A 16,314-nucleotide genomic window follows, 5' to 3' on the forward strand; every position below is an offset into this window, starting at 1 on the left:
GAGAATCAGACCACCAACAAGATAAAATGGACCCTTCAACCCCTCTCCAGAGAATGTTATACACACACGCACGTCCAAACGTGGACGTAGCCTATACACATTGAGGCTGAGAAGAAGAATGGGACTATTCTGTTCGGGCGATAGCTAAACTGCTAGAAAAGCCAAACAACCTGTCATGGATAAGATAAAAGGAGCAGCTGATTCACTGCCCTGCCTTGGAGAATCCCACTAATGATCTCTGTGATACAATAAAGCACACCTTAGCAATAACCTTCATCTTTGGATTTAGAGCTATGTGGTACCTTTCTTCAGACCTTATTTCTGGCTATTTCTCTCCATCCCTTACCTCTTTTGCCCTGTCACTCCTACCTCCCAGGGTTTAATTTGGGCCGGGGCCGATACCCGGCACCTATGATCTAAATGCCTTTTATGCTCGCTTAGATGCAAGCAACAATAAAAGCATGCATGAGAGCACCAGCTGTTCTGGACGACTGTGTGATTACGCTCTCTGTAGCTGATGTGAGCAAGACCTTTAAACAGGTCAACATTCACAAGGCCGTGGGGCCAGATGCTTTACCAGGACGTGTACTCAGAGCATGCGCGGACCAACTGGCAAGTGTCTTCACTGACATTTTCAACCTCTCCCTGACCGAGTCTGTAATACCTACATGTTTCAAGCAGACCACAATAGTCCCTGTGCCCAAGAAAGCAAAGGTAACCTGCCTAAATGACTACCACCCTGAAGCACTCACGTCGGTAGCCATGAAGTGCTTTGAAAGGCTGGTCATGGCTCACATCAAACCATCATCCCGGAAACCCTAGACCCACTCCAATTCGAATACCACCCCAACAGATCCACAGATGACGCAATCTCAATCGCACTCCACACTGCCCTTTCCCATCTGGACAAAAGGAACACCTATGTGAGAATGCTGTTCATTGACTACAGCTCAGCGTTCAACCCCATAGTGCCCACAAACCTCATCACTAAGCTAAGGACCCTGGGACTAAACACCTCCATCTGCAACTGGATCCTGGACTTCTTGACGGGCCACCCCCAGGTAAGGGTAGGCAGCAACACATCTGCCATGCTGATCCTCAACACGGGTGCCCGTCAGGGGTGCATGCTTAGTCCCTTCCTGTACTCCCTGTTCACCCACGACTGCGTGGCCAAGCATGACTCCAAAAGGAGGGCCGAACATGCCCCCATTCACATTGACGGGGCTGTAGTGGAGAGGGTCGAGAGTTTCAAGTTCCTTGGTGTCCACATCACCAACAAACCATCATGGTCCAAACACACCAAGAAATTCATGAAGAGGGCACGACAACGCCTTTTCCCCCTCAGGAGACTGAAAAGATTTGGCATGGGTCCCCAGTTCCTCAAAAAGTTCTACAGCTGCACCATCGAGAGCATCCTGACCGGTTGCATCACCGCCTGGTATGGCAATTGCTTGGCATCCGACCGTAAGGCACTACAGAGGGTAGTGTGTATGGCCCAATACATCAATGGGGCCAAGCTTCCTGCCATCCAGGACCTATATACTAGGTGGTGTCAGAGGAAGCCCACAAAAATTGTCAAGGACTGCTGCTACTCGCTGTTTATTATCTATGCATAGTCACTTTACCCCTACCTACATGTACAAATTACCTCGACTAACCTGTACCCCTGCACATTGACTCTGTACCGGTACCCCCTGTATATAGCCTCATTATAGTTTTTTTATTGTTACTTTTCTTTTTATTGTTTTTTTATTTAGTCAATATTTTTAAAGTATATTTTCTTAAAACTGCGTTGTTGGTTAAGGGCTTGTAAGTAAGCATTTCACGGTAAGGTCTACACCTGTTGTATTCAGTGCATGTGACAAATCAAATATGATTTGATTTTAAATTAGAGCCAGGCGGGGCTGAGCCCCAGTACCGGCCGTGATTGGGAGTCGCATAGGGAGGCGCACAATTGGCCCAGCGTCGTCCGGGTTTGGCTGGTGTAGGCCGTCATTGTAAATAAGAATTTGTTCTTAACTGACTTGCCTAGTTAAATAAAGGTTAAATAAAAATAAAAATAAACCTTAGGTTGTGTGAATTTTGCCTACAACAATGTCTAATGAAATCTAATCAGAATATTGGTATTGTACACCGTGTCGCCTGCCCGTGTCGTGTAAGCATAAGAGACTGACTGCTCACACAGGCTGTGCGTGCCACTGCTACAGTATTTGATACACTGCCGATTTTGCAGGTTTTCCTACTTACAAAGCATGTAGAGGTCTGTAATTTTCATCATAGGTACACTTCAACTGTGAGAGACGGAATCTAAAACAAAAATCCAGAAAATCACATTGTATGATTTTTAAGTAATTAATTTGCATTTTATTGCATGACATAAGTATTTGATCACCTACCAACCAGTAAGAATTCCGGCTCTCACAGACCTGTTAGTTTTTCTTTAAGAAGCCCTCATGTTCTCCACTCATTACCTGTATTAACTGCACCTGTTTGAACTCGTTACCTGTATAAAAGACACCTGTCCACACACTCAATCAAACAGACTCCAAACTCTCCACAATGGCCAAGACCAGAGAGCTGTGTAAGGACATCAGGGATAACATTGTAGACCTGCACAAGGCTGGGATGGGCTACAGGACAATAGGCAAGCAGCTTGGTGAGAAGGCAACAACTGTTGGCGCAATTATTAGAAAATGGAAGAAGTTCAAGATGACGGTCAATCTCCATGCAAGATCTCACCTCGTGGGGCATCAATGATCATGAGGAAGGTGAGGGATCAGCCGAGAACTACACGGCAGGACCTGGTCAATGACCTGAAGAGAGCTGGGACCACAGTCTCAAAGAAAACCATTAGTAACACACTACGCCGTCATGGATTAAAATCCTGCAGCGCACGCAAGGTCCCCCTGCTCAAGCCAGCGCATGTCCAGGCCCGTCTGAAGTTTGCCAATGACCATCTGGATGATCCAGAGGAGGAATGGGAGAAGGTCATGTGGTCTGATGAAACAAAAATTGAGCTTTTTGGTCTGAACTCCACTCGCCGAGTCGCCGTGTATGGAGGAAGAAGAAGGATGAGTACAACCCCAAGAACACCATCCCAACCGTGAAGCATGGAGGTGGAAACATCATTCTTTCTGCAAAGGGGACAGGACGACTGCACCGTATTGAGGGGAGGATGGATGGGGCCATGTATCGCGAGATCTTGGCCAACAACCTCCTTCCCTCAGTAAGAGCATTGAAGATGGGTCGTCCCAAACACACAGCCAGGGCAACTAAGGAGTGGCTCCGTAATAAGCATCTCAAGGTCCTGGAGTGGCCTAGCCAGTCTCCAGACCTGAACCCAATAGAACATCTTTGGAGGGAGCTGAAAGTCCGTATTGCCCAGCGACAGCCCCGAAACCTGAAGGATCTGGAGAAGGTCTGTATGGAGGAGTGGGCCAAAATCCCTGCTGCAGTGTGTGCAAACCTGGTCAAGACCTACAGGAAACGTATGATCTCTGTAATTGCAAACAAAGATTTCTGTACCAAATATTAAGTTCTGCTTTTCTGATGTATCAAATACTTATGTCATGCAATAAAATGCAAATTAATTACTTAAAAATCATACAATGTGATTTTCTGGATTTTTGTTTTAGATTCCGTCTCTCACAGTTGAAGTGTACCTATGATAAAAATTACAGTCCTCTACATGCTTTGTAAGTAGGAAAACCTGCAAAATCGGCAGTGTATCAAATACTTGTTCTCCCCACTGTATAAATTAATGCTGCCATACCAAAATATGAAAATATATTTCTGCTCAGGCACACTTTGAAGAAGGTGCTGTCCACATTTACTTTTCCCATGCCAACAACACGAGTAACGAACAGCAAATCCAGACAACCCCATAGTAGAATAGTTTCCCTTTTGTTCAATGGTCTTGTCGCATTCTATGCAGGAAAGGAATATTCCTCTTAAGGCGCTTTCAAATTGTGTGTGCCACAGGGAGAGAAATATGCATAATTGATATGCATATGCCCAGCAACTGCACAGTCATGGGGGAAAAACACTGTTTTTTAAACATTTGAAAGCAGTTGATGGCCAATCTTAAAAGAGAATCCCAGCTTTCCATTACTAGGGCAACTACACATTTATTTCTCAACTCCTAAAAATAAGTAAACTATACAATTTCAAACTGGAGTAGAAGAAGAATGGTTTAGGCGTTTAATGCTTGCTGTTTGCATTGAGTGCATAGGGGAGACGGGGTCCAAATCTAACATGGGTCAGGTGTAACATTATATTTTGGGGATATTCAAGTCATCAATAAGTTGGTAACTAGCAACAAGATAATGTTTAGAGTTTGTGTTCTGACAAATCATCATATGGACTGATATGTTATTGGGGTCATTTCTGGAGGGGCAAATTATATTTTGGATGGTGTTTTATTAAAAAGAATAATTCGAGAAGAATGTCATTTTAAAAAGTCACCAGAACTGACTTTCTCAGTCATTCTACAAAAGACTTGTAGGACCCTCTGCAACCTTTGCCACCATGAAACAAATAATACAATAATCCAGGGGAAACACTGACCAACCATTTCCATATTTTTGTTAAAGCCTGGACACTTCAAATGAAGCATAACGTGGAGGGACTTTTCCTGTTTGAGTATGAATTGTCACTCCACTGCAATGTCATTATCTGAGCATTACACAAATCACATGCTATTTGGTTGTGAAGAAATTGGGTAAAAAGCTTCCAATTACAGCAGTTTATTAATTCATAGCCTGTAGTATGCCGTCATGTTTGTTTCCCCCACCTCCCAAATCCCAATTTAACCACTACTACCTTCCATAGCTCACCTTGGATGTGCATAGTTCCAGTTTTCCTCCTATGTAAGTGCCGCTAACCACTAACCCAAACCCTGAAGACCCAGAACACAGGGAGGGGAAAAACTGAGACATGAACTTGTATGGATCAGAGTGAACAGACCTACCGGTGAGATATTGAGTGTTTGTCTCCTAGAGGGCTGGCCTCCATTGAGGTGAGTCGCTACAGAGAGCCTGTCTCACTGTGCAGGGACGTGACCAAGGTCCATCTCAGGCGGTAGTTTTATCGATGGCATCAAGTCACACGTTAGCCTCTGTGGAGGTGAAGGAGGCTCTGGCTGGCCCTGTTGGTGTGGTGGGGCAGAGGGAGAGAGAGAGAGAGGAAAAGAGAAAGAGAGAGGCAGAGGTAGCCATAGCAGGGCGTTGTTCCTCCTCAGAGATCAGCATGGAGGCCCCTGCATTAAGGGAGATCAATAACCCTCAACTAACAGCTCAGGGCCTCCCAGGAGAAAGGTCCGTATTGACTGAGCACTGGTGTTAATAGAATGAGCATGACCTGATATAGTCCACTCTGGAAGTTATTTGGTTATTTTGGTTCTTATACCTCAAACACAATTGAAACACGTTTTCTTCTAAATATAAAAGCAACTTGTAAGAATAGAGCTTTTGTACCACATTTGATTCAGTGTTAAATGTTAATAATTTTCACACTGAAACACATTTCTTTAAGATATATACTTAAAAAATACTAAAGTCTTGAAAACACGTACTTTCAACTGAAGGTAAATCTGTGATTTGTTTTGAGGCATCACAATGTGCTCTTTCAAGAAATGTATTGTTGGTGACGGATACCAGGCCAAAACATGCAGGCCCCATGCTGCTGCCCCCAGACTCATTGACTCATTGACCTGGGGCGTTGTCTGTGTCTCTGTGGGCTCAGAGGGTTAGGTGAGGTTTTGCCATCACACCTCTGCTTCCCCTGGGTACCTCCACTCTGTTGGTACATGATTGATCCCCAGGCAGGGGTTACAGGGCTCCCTGTAAAGCTCCCCTATCCTCAGTTGGGCTTTTCCAATAACCTGGTGGCCCCTGCCTAGGGTATCCCATAGCTGGGGCACCATGTCTTACAGGGCCTTTTCAAGAGGGCACAGGCCACGCCTGTCACAATCCTGCCCCATCGACAGCTTTCCGTGACCAGATTACTTCCACCCAGTGTGTCCTGTTGGCATCAGATTAGATGTGATCAGCGCCCTGATCATTCTGCCCCAACTATGTACTGTTTATTGAGAGCTTTTCCGATACAGGCCACTTGAATCAATTCTGTCACTTCGAATGAGATGAAATCAGTGCCCTTTAATCAAAATACAATGGAAGTGCATATGTTGTATGTTTGTCAATAGTGATTCATGGACTGCTGTTGTAATGAATGCAAACTGAATCCAAGCCAACGAGAAAAACGGATGAGTACATTTGAATGGAAATTTTAGGCATCCTTGTCAAGTGATAAGGCTTATTCACACAGCAGACAATTACTTGACCCCAGTTGACCTCTGTTTGTTTACTTGGTGTGAGACTAAACAGTCACTTCCAGACAAAGCAGACCCAGTATCAAAAGGCTTGAAGAAAATAATTAAAATTAAGCTATTTTTATAGTGACAACACCACTTGAAGTAGTGAAAATTCCTGATCTTCTGAGAACATCATTTAAGGAGTCCCCTGAAGCATGAGAGGAGATAGAGGAATACAGCAGTGCTGAGACAGAGGGCTCCTAGTGAGGATGACTGGCTACTATTCTGAACTTTGTGTGGTGAGCTTTCTGGCGCCCAGAGCTGCTGAGGCATTACCCAAGTGGGTGCTACACAGAGTGGAAGAGAAGCCCAGTAGCTATAAGACTCACGCTGGTTCCCTGACTTGCCCTCTACAAGATCATCAGCAGACACCATCACCATCATCTACCATCCTCTGACCAGCTGTCTCCATCCTCGGAGGATGCAGCTTTCAAAGACTTAGCCTCTATTTGTTGACCTGTCATAAAATATTGCTTGTTTGTTTTTTGCTCTTGAAGCGCTTTGAGATTCTATGAAAAGCTCTATAGAAATGTAATGTATTATTATTACGCAAAGACTCTAATTTTAATGTTAGCCCTTAATCCCTACCCCCTGCCCCACAGGAGGCCTCTTGTTCTTAATTGACCTGTAAAATAAAAAGTAAACAGCAACGTCAGGACTCTAGGCCTACTTTTCATTCCCAAAAGACTTACATGGGACTGTACTATGCTGTGTGTTGCCCCTTACCTCAGGATTCTACTTTTAATTCCCACCTCTGACAGAGAGTGGAGGGAGCCAGGGTGCCTTATCAGCTCTAATGATGAGACAGCTGGAAGCCATTTTCCAGCCTGGCCCAGATTAGGCTTTGAAACCCCCATGGCCTGTCCTACCCACACTCCCCATGACAAGGACGGATGGGACCACTCCAACATTAGCCATACATTAAAATCTGATATGAATGCCATTATTTCACTCATTCTTGGTTATCTCTTTGTCGTAGACAGAGCTTTCACCGTCGGAGTCGAGCGCTGCCCGTTTGTTAAAAATGGCCTGTCATGGCAAGTCTTTGAAAATCCTTTTTGTATGATGAAAGCATCATGTTAAAATTAAAGAATGATTTATAGTGTTGAAAAATAAATCATCAATAAGATTCCACTGAGTAAATGATAAATAAATGTGTATCCCTTTCTCTTTTTTAATCCAAACCTTTTACAGTTAGATATAATCTAATAATACAGTTTGGCATTCCACTGATGGAGCTGATTAGGATAATAAATAGCTAAATTGTATGAATAGCAATGTAAAAAATCAAAAAAGGGAGGATTTGTCCATCAAATACATTCTACGTCCAGATGCCCATAGTATGAGCTCTGTATCAAAATTATTTTTTGTGATACCAACACATTTTCCCACATCCAGATAGATATGAAAATAGAATAGGATTTAGATTTCCACTACACCCATTCCCCTTGCTACCCATTCCCCCTACTGTACTCCACTGCATTCTGTGTTCTGTCAGTACTGTATTGTAATGTGTTCGTGTTCAGATTCACCAGAACTGACTTTCTCAGTCATTCTACAAAAGACTTGTAGGACCCTCTGCAACCTTTTCCACCATGAAAAAAATAATTTAAAAAATCCAGGGGAAACACTGACCAACCATTTCAATATTTTTGTTAAAGCCGAGCATTACACAAATCACATGCTATTTGGTTGTGAAGAAATTGGGTAAATAGCTGCCAATTACAGCAGTTTATTAATTCATAGCCTGTAGTATGCCGTCATGTGTGTTTCCCCCACCTCCCAAACTGAGACATGAACTTGTATGGATCCGAGAGAACAGAGCTGGAGGAAACACCCTGGCAAGAGTTGAGTTGAAAGCTCTATGCTACTGTACGGGCAGGCTTAACAGCTTTACCCCGCTTTCTTAGCGCTGTGACACTCTCTGGTTCTCACCCTATCAACACCCCACCTCCATTCCCTGCCTCCCCCAGAGAGGAGCCCCCCTCCTCGGGCTCTGACAAGGGCTGGTGCTGAAAGACTGAATGGTGGGAGCTGGAGGAGCTCTGCTCCCATCTCAACACTGGCTGGCCACAGAGCCAGAGCCGAAGGCCTCGTACAGATGCTGAAGCCCCATCAGGGTGATGCATGTCTCTGTTGATACGCCCGATGTCTTTACATAAACCAGAAAATGTGTTATCTGATGGAGGGCTCTCCTAATTCCAGACCCCACTCCCACCTTCAGGCCTGGCCTCCAGTATGTGCCCTGGGATCCTGCCAAGGAGAGCTCTCAACTCGCCTCTCTTACCTGCCAGCGCAGAGTAGAGCGAGCCCTCTACCCCCGCGTGTGGATGGCAGCCCAGGCCTCCACGTGTGGACGGGAGTCCAGGCCTCCCTGGACGGAAGCCCAGAATCAAGCCTCCAGATTGGGGAGTGATGAAAAGCACAGCCCCTTGGTGAGATGGAGCTTCTCTCTCTCTTTACAGGCATGGAGAGCCCTTTGACACTGTGGTCTCAGACTGCTGACCAGGGGCTGTTGGACTAGGAATAGCTCCCAGTTTCGAATGATGCCTCTGAAGCTGGCACAGTTTGGCTCGGGCTGCCTTTTCAAAGCAGATGTGTGTCTCCAGAACGAGATGGATTTGTTTCTCCCCAAAACCCTGCTTTTTGAACTGCTCCATCGATCTTTGGCGAGCAGCGTTTCAGTAAAGCTTAATAAAGTGATCCCCTCCCTCGTTTTTCTCCCGGTAGGAATGTTCTTGTGCTCTTCTCCTTTGTCATGTGGGGCACCCCGGCTGTGATTTGTTTTGGTTTCACATTTAAGGTTGGCTAAGGCCATGACTCGCTCTACGTTGACTCTGCTTTTTAAATCTTCTCTCTAATGGATCTACAGTGTTGTGGGGTTCTCTACTGTACTGCATTGATATGCAACTGTAATTCTACAAAACTATTATAAGATTAACAAACTACCTGAGTTAATTGAAGAGAAGCAAAGCCACAACTCATGGCACAAATCAGTGAAGATAAGTATGCAGTGTTTTCTTTATTTTACTTAGTCCTTTTGCTCCCTTATCTCCAAACCTATACAGCTGGAGTGGTGTAAGTAATCCAGCAAAGTTTCAGTGTCAGTGTTCATTAAACATTCAGTCTTTTGGTTCATTAGACATTAATTCCTTCTCCCTCCAATGTATTAAAATGTACACAAATGAAACACACTTTTATGGACATTTTACACATTCCTTGAATTATTTAATATATATTTTGTTAAAATATAAAATATAAATATTTGTATTTATTCAATGTGACTTTTTTTGACCAATCACAAGTGGGACACCGCCCCTAACGCCCTAATGGACGAGCCACCACTGGCACCAATCAATAGAATTACAGGAATGGATCTAGATGGATCTAGGCTGTTTTTGTCATTGAAATGTCAGTTCTCACACTGTCTGCCTGCATGTGCGCGAGTTAAAAAGAGCACATACACTATATATACAAAAGTATGTGGACACCTCTTCAAATTAGTGGATTTGGCATTTTCAGCCAAAGCTGTTGCTGACAGGTGTATAAAATCGAGCACACAGCCATGCTATCTCTATTGACAAACACTGGTAGTAGTATGGCCTTACTGAAGAGCTCAGTGGCTTTCAACGTGGCACCGTCATAGGACAAGTCAGTTCATCAAATTTCTGCCCTGCTAGAGCTGCCCCGGTCAACTGTAAGTGCTGTTATTGTGAAGTGGAAATGTTTAGGAGCAACAACGGCTCATACACGAAGTGGTAGGCCACACAAGCTCACAGAACGGGACTGCTGAGTGCTGAAGCACGTGGCTCGTAAAGATAGTCTGTCCTGCAACATTCACTACCGAGTTCCAAACTGCCTCTGGAAGCAACGTCAGCACAAGACCTGTTCGTCGGGACCTTCATGAAATGGGTTTCCATGGCCGAGCAGACGCACACAAGCCTAAGATCATCATGCGCAATGCCAAGCGTCGGCTGGAGGGGTGTAAAGCTCGCCGCCTTTGGACTCTGGAACAGTGGAAACACGTTCTCTGGAGTGATAAATCATGCTTCACCATCTGGCAGTCGATTGACAAATATGTTTTTTTCGGATGCCCAGTAAAACGCTACCTGCCCGACTGCATAGTGCCAACTGTAAAGTTTGGTGGTTGAGGAATAATGGTCTGGGGCTGTTTTTCATGGTTCAGGCTAGACCCCTTAGTTCTAGTGAAGGAAATTCTTAATGCTACAGCATACAATTACGTTCTAGACGATTCTGTGCTTCCAACTTTGTAGCAACAGTTTGGGGAAGGCCCTTTTTCAACATGACAGTGCCCCCATGCACAAAGCGAGGTCCATACAGAAATGGTTTGTCGAGATCGGTGTGGAAGAACTTGACTGGCCTGCACAGAGCCCTGACCTCAACCCCATTGAACACCTTTGGGATGAATTGGAACGCCGACTGCGAGCCAGCCCTAATCGCCCAACATCAGTGCCCGACCTCTCTAATTATCTTGTGGCTGAATGGAAGCAAGGACCTGCAGCAATGTTCCAACATCTAGTGGAAAGCCTTCCCAGAAGAGTGGCGGCTGTTATAGCAGCAAAGGGGGGACCAACTCCATATTAATGCCCATGATTTTCGAATGAGATGTTCGACGAGCAGGTGTCCACATGCTTTTGGTCATGTAGTGTATCATCTTGTGATATCCTGAGTGACACATCTGTGTGCTGGGATGTGAAATGAACTGTTACAGATGTTGGATCTTAATTTGACCTGTATTTTCACCGCAAAATAATCCTGCAGCAACAGGATTTGAATGTTTACTCCATAATGTTACTTGATCGGTGGTTAGCCTATTAGCTGGTCAAAATGAGGCTACATGAAAAGTGGAATACTGTTAATATAACTCTGTGTTTAGTGTGGATTTTCAGTGAATTTATTAAAAAATCTCGAAGCTCATCTGCATTTCCTGCAGCTCCGGAAAACTATTGGCAACAAAAGATTGATCAAATTAAGATCCTACATCTGTATACCTCCACTAACCCTACCAAGAAAATAATTTAACATTGATTGATGGAGCTTTGCCACTCTCTGCCCTGCATCTCATTCCTTACCCATTGCAACATCAAACTTGTCCACATACTCATCCACATTTTTACAGAAATTGTTTGTAGCATAGTGAATTGATATAACTTCCCATTAGATAATTCTAAAAATGGTGTGCTATGTAGGAGAGGACACTTAATCATAAATGGTCCTGATCATGAAGTGAATTCATATGTGATTGAGAACCTTCCAAGCCTGATTTTAGACTGCTCAACAACAAGCTGTTCTGTAAAAGAACACAATGTGAGCATCAGGCTGTGGTTTGAAACAGTGGTCAAGGAGTGGTCCACTCTGGTCAATGTGTCCTCGAAGTCTAAGGTAACCGATCAACTGCGCCCAAGCGGCTGACTAGAGGGTGTGAACCAGCACCACCCACAATTTATGAGGGGTTTCAGAGGGGTTGACCAGACAGCAGACCTTTAATCCTCAGGATTATCAGTTGAATCAAGAGATGCTGGGGACAATTAGGCACAATTAGTTACTGCTGCTTCCTACACTATGATGACAAGATTTTCAATTTGTTGCTTTAACACAAATGATGTGTATGTAAACAAAGGAGCAAAAAGCATCATCAAAAAAAGAGGTCAAATGAGAATAGACAGAATGCTCTTATATTTATTGCAAGTATTCTTTATTCTATTTACATGTGTGTTTATTTACAACAAAGTAATCCATCTCTCTCGCTCTTTCTTAGATGTTTGACAACTAAATTAATGTCCTCGTTTCTTAAGCAGTATGATTAAAAAACAAAATAAATTGAGCCTAAATAACAAAGTAACAAAAAGAACAGGACCGACTAACACGTTTCATTTTTGATACAACAGGAGCAAGTTCATTTACAATACGGAAAAAAATAAATACTATTGACAAGTAGCATTCTATCGACTACAAGTAATTTAAAAATAAGTATTTGTACATTCGTCAAACTCACCTTTAACATATACCATGACTTCCATATATTGGCAGAATATATGTATTGATGTGCATGTTTAGATCGTGTATAATCTTTGCAGGGACCATGCTTTTATATTATCATTATTTGTCAATAATAATCTGTGCCTCTCATCCTTTACATTCCACATTGTTAAATGCATCATATATACCATACATATCTTTGCTGTTTGCTCAGTTTGATTTTATGACTGTAGTCATGGGAGAAGTGCCAATTGTTGGAACATAAATGAAAATATTGAGAAACAACACACATTTACTGGGTACAACATGGAAAAGAAGTCAACTAATAAAAATAGTATAACATTTTATTTTATTTTTTATATGCAATCACCTTTTCACCAATGCTGGCTTCTATCTCTTATAAGGGCAGTGTCTGAATGAGAACTATACCTGTTATTTGAGAAGGTTTCTTGCTTCTTAGCTTTCCCCACATTACAAAATACTACAGTTTACTATAGAATACTACAGTACTTACTATAGAATTATGTAGTAAACTGTAGTATACTGTAGAATACTATACTACACTGTAGTATCCCTCGATCATGTGTAGTACTTACTGTAGAATTTTGTAGTATACTGTATTATTCTATAGTAAATACTACAGTATTATCTGCAAAAAAAAACACTGTAGTAAATACTGCACTAATATCCTTTAAACACTACCCATTCCCCTCCCCCATATCCCAATTTCTGCTACCCATAGGTGAGAAACCTACATTCCAAGTATAGACCATATGCAGTGCATTCGGAAAGTATTCAGATGCCTTAACTTTTTCCACATTTTGTTACGTTACAGCCTTATAAAAAATAAAAAATAAATGTTAATCATCAATCTACTCATAATACCACATAATGACAAAGCAAAAACAGGTTTTTAGACATTTTTGCTGATTTATTAAAAACTAAAAAACAGATACCTTATTTACATAAGTATTCAGACCCTTTGCTATGAGACTCGAAATGTCGCTCAGGTGCATCTCGTTTCCATTGATCATCCTTGAGATGTTTCTACAACTTGATTGGAGTCCACCTGTGGTAAATTCGATTGACTGGACATGATTTGGAAAGGCACGCACCTGTCTATGTAAGGTCCCACAGTTGACAGTGCATGTCAGAGCAAAAACCAAGCCATGAGGTCGAAGGAATTGACCGTAGAGCTCGGAGACAGGATTGTGTCGAGGCACAGATCTGGGGAAGGGTACCAAAAAATGTCTGCAGCATTGAAGGTCCCCAAGAACACAGTGGCCTCCATCATTCTTAAATAGAAGAAGTTTGGAACACCAAGACTCTTCCTAGAGCTGGCCGCCCGGCCAAACTGAACAATCGGGGGAGAAGGGCCTTGGTCAGGGAGGTGACCAAGAACCCGACTGGTCATTATTACAGAGCTCTAGAGTTCCTCTGTGGAGATGGGAGAACCTTCCAGAAGGACAACCATCTCTGCAGCACTCCACCAATCAGGCCTTTATGTTAGCGTGGCGAGACGGAAGCCACTCCTCAGTAAAAGGCACATGACAGCCCGCTTGGAGTTTTCCAAAAGGCACCTAAAGGACTCTCAGACCATGAGAAACAAGATTCTCTGGTCTGATGAAACCAAGATTGAACACTTTGGCCTGAATGCCAAGCTTCACATCTGGAGGAAACCTGGCACCATCCCTACGGTGAAGCATTGTGATGGCAGCATCATGCTGTAGGGATGTTTTTCAGCAGCAGGGACTGGGAGACTAGTCAAGATCGAGGGAAAGATGAACGGAGAAAAGTACAGAGAGATCCTTGATGAAAACCTGCTACAGAGCGCTCAGGACCTGAGACTGGGGCGAAGGTTCACCTTCCAACAGGACAACGACCCTAAGCACACAGCCAAGACAATGCAGGAGTGGCTTCGGGACAAGTCTCCGAATGTCCTTGAGTGGCCCAGCCAGAGCCCGGACTTGAACCCGACCGAAAAGAGAGACCTGAAAATAGCTGTGCAGCGATGCTCCCCATCCAACCTGACAGAGCTTGAGAGGATCAGCAGAGAAGAATGGGAGAAACTCCCCAAATACAAGTGTGCCAAGCTTGTAGCGTCATACCCAAGAAGACTCGAGGCTGTAATCGCTGCCAAAGTTGCTTCAACAAAGTACTGATTAAAGTGTCTGAATACTTATGTAAATGCAACATATTCTCTTTTTTTTTTTTTATAAATGTGCAAATATTTCAAAAAACCTGTTTTTGCTTTGTCATTATGGGGTATTGTGTGTAGATTGATGAAGAAAAACATATTTTATCAATTTTAGAATAAGGCTGTAACGTAACAAAATGTGGAAAAAGTCAAGGGGTCTGAATACTTTCCGAATGCACTGTAATGTGTTCCCTACAGGTTATTGAAAAGAGCAGGAGCTCTGAACTATCTGTTCAGACCCCAGTCCTACCTACTGTACCTACAGGTTGTGGAAAATTTGCTCTTTTAGTATTTCTCCAGTAGGTTTCCTCAAGGAGAAAGCCTCCATTTCTATGTCAAAGATAATAAAACAAAAGCACTATAGTAAATACGACAGTATACTACAATCTGCAAAAACACTACATTAATTACTATAGTATATACACTAGTTATTTTACTACAGTATTTATACTATATTTAACTGTAATTACTACAGTATACTACCCTGAATACTACAGTAAAGTCTGCAAAAACACTAGTGAATACTTTTAGTATTTATGCCATAATATACTATAGTATTATTTTCATAGGGTCGTTGCAAGAGAATAGCTGGTCCATTTTTCACACACTGTTCCTGGACTTACTGCAAATCACATCAAACTGTTTCCATGTCAAAGTGTGTGTTGCTACATGCCAGGGTTAGAGAGGATATCAATACACACTTCCTCTACAGTACATACTGTCACTTGCATATGACCTCACCATTATACACACTTGTATCCATGGACAATACAGTATCTAGTATGTTTTCTGCCCTTAGAAATGTTGATTGACAAATCAACCCATTAATTCAACAAGTACTTTTTTTCAGAAGAGCCACAAAAAATGATCACATCCTCTGAATTTCTGTAGAATGGTTTTATACTGAACAAAAATATAAACACTACATGTAAAGTGTTTCATGAGCTGAAATAAAAGATCCCAGACATTTTTCATATGCACAAAAAACTTATTTCGCTTTAGGTTTGTGCACACATTTGTTTACATCCCTGTTAGTGAGCATATCTCCTTTGCCAAGATAATCCATCCACCTGACAGGTGTTGCATATCAAGAAGCTGATTAAACGGCATAATCATTACACAGGTGCACCTTGTGGAGGGGACAATAAAAGGCCACTCTAAAACACAACACAATGCCACAGATGTCTCAGGTGTTGAGGGAGCGTGCAATTGGCATGCTGACTACAGGAATTTCCACCAGAGCTGATGCCAGTGAATTGAATGTTCATTTCTCTACCATAAGCCGCCTCCAAAGTCGTTTATAGAGAATTTGGCAGTATGTCCAACTGGCCTCACAACCACAGACAACGTGTAACCATGCCAGCAAAGGACCTCCACATCTGGCTTCTTCACCTGCGAGATCGTCTGAGACCAGCCACCCGGACAGCTGGTGAAACTGAGGAGTATTTCTGTCTGTAATAAATCCCTTTTGTGGGGAAAAACGTATTCTGATTGGCTGAGCCTGGCTCCCCAGTGGGTGGGCGGGCCTATGCCCTCCCAGGCCCACCAATGGCTGCGCCCCTGCCCAGTTGTGAAATCCATAGATTAGCGCCTAATGAATTTATTTCAATTGACTGATTTCCTTCTATAAACTGTAACTCAGTAAAATCTTTGAAATTGTTGCATGTTGCGTTTATTTTTGTTCAATATAGAAGGTAAGCGGTTCACTACAAAACCCAAAAATAAAATGAAAACCGGGAGATCTACA

This window comes from Coregonus lavaretus (assembly GCF_964263955.1).
Source record: "Coregonus lavaretus genome assembly, chromosome: 4".
NCBI lineage: Eukaryota > Metazoa > Chordata > Actinopteri > Salmoniformes > Salmonidae > Coregonus > Coregonus lavaretus.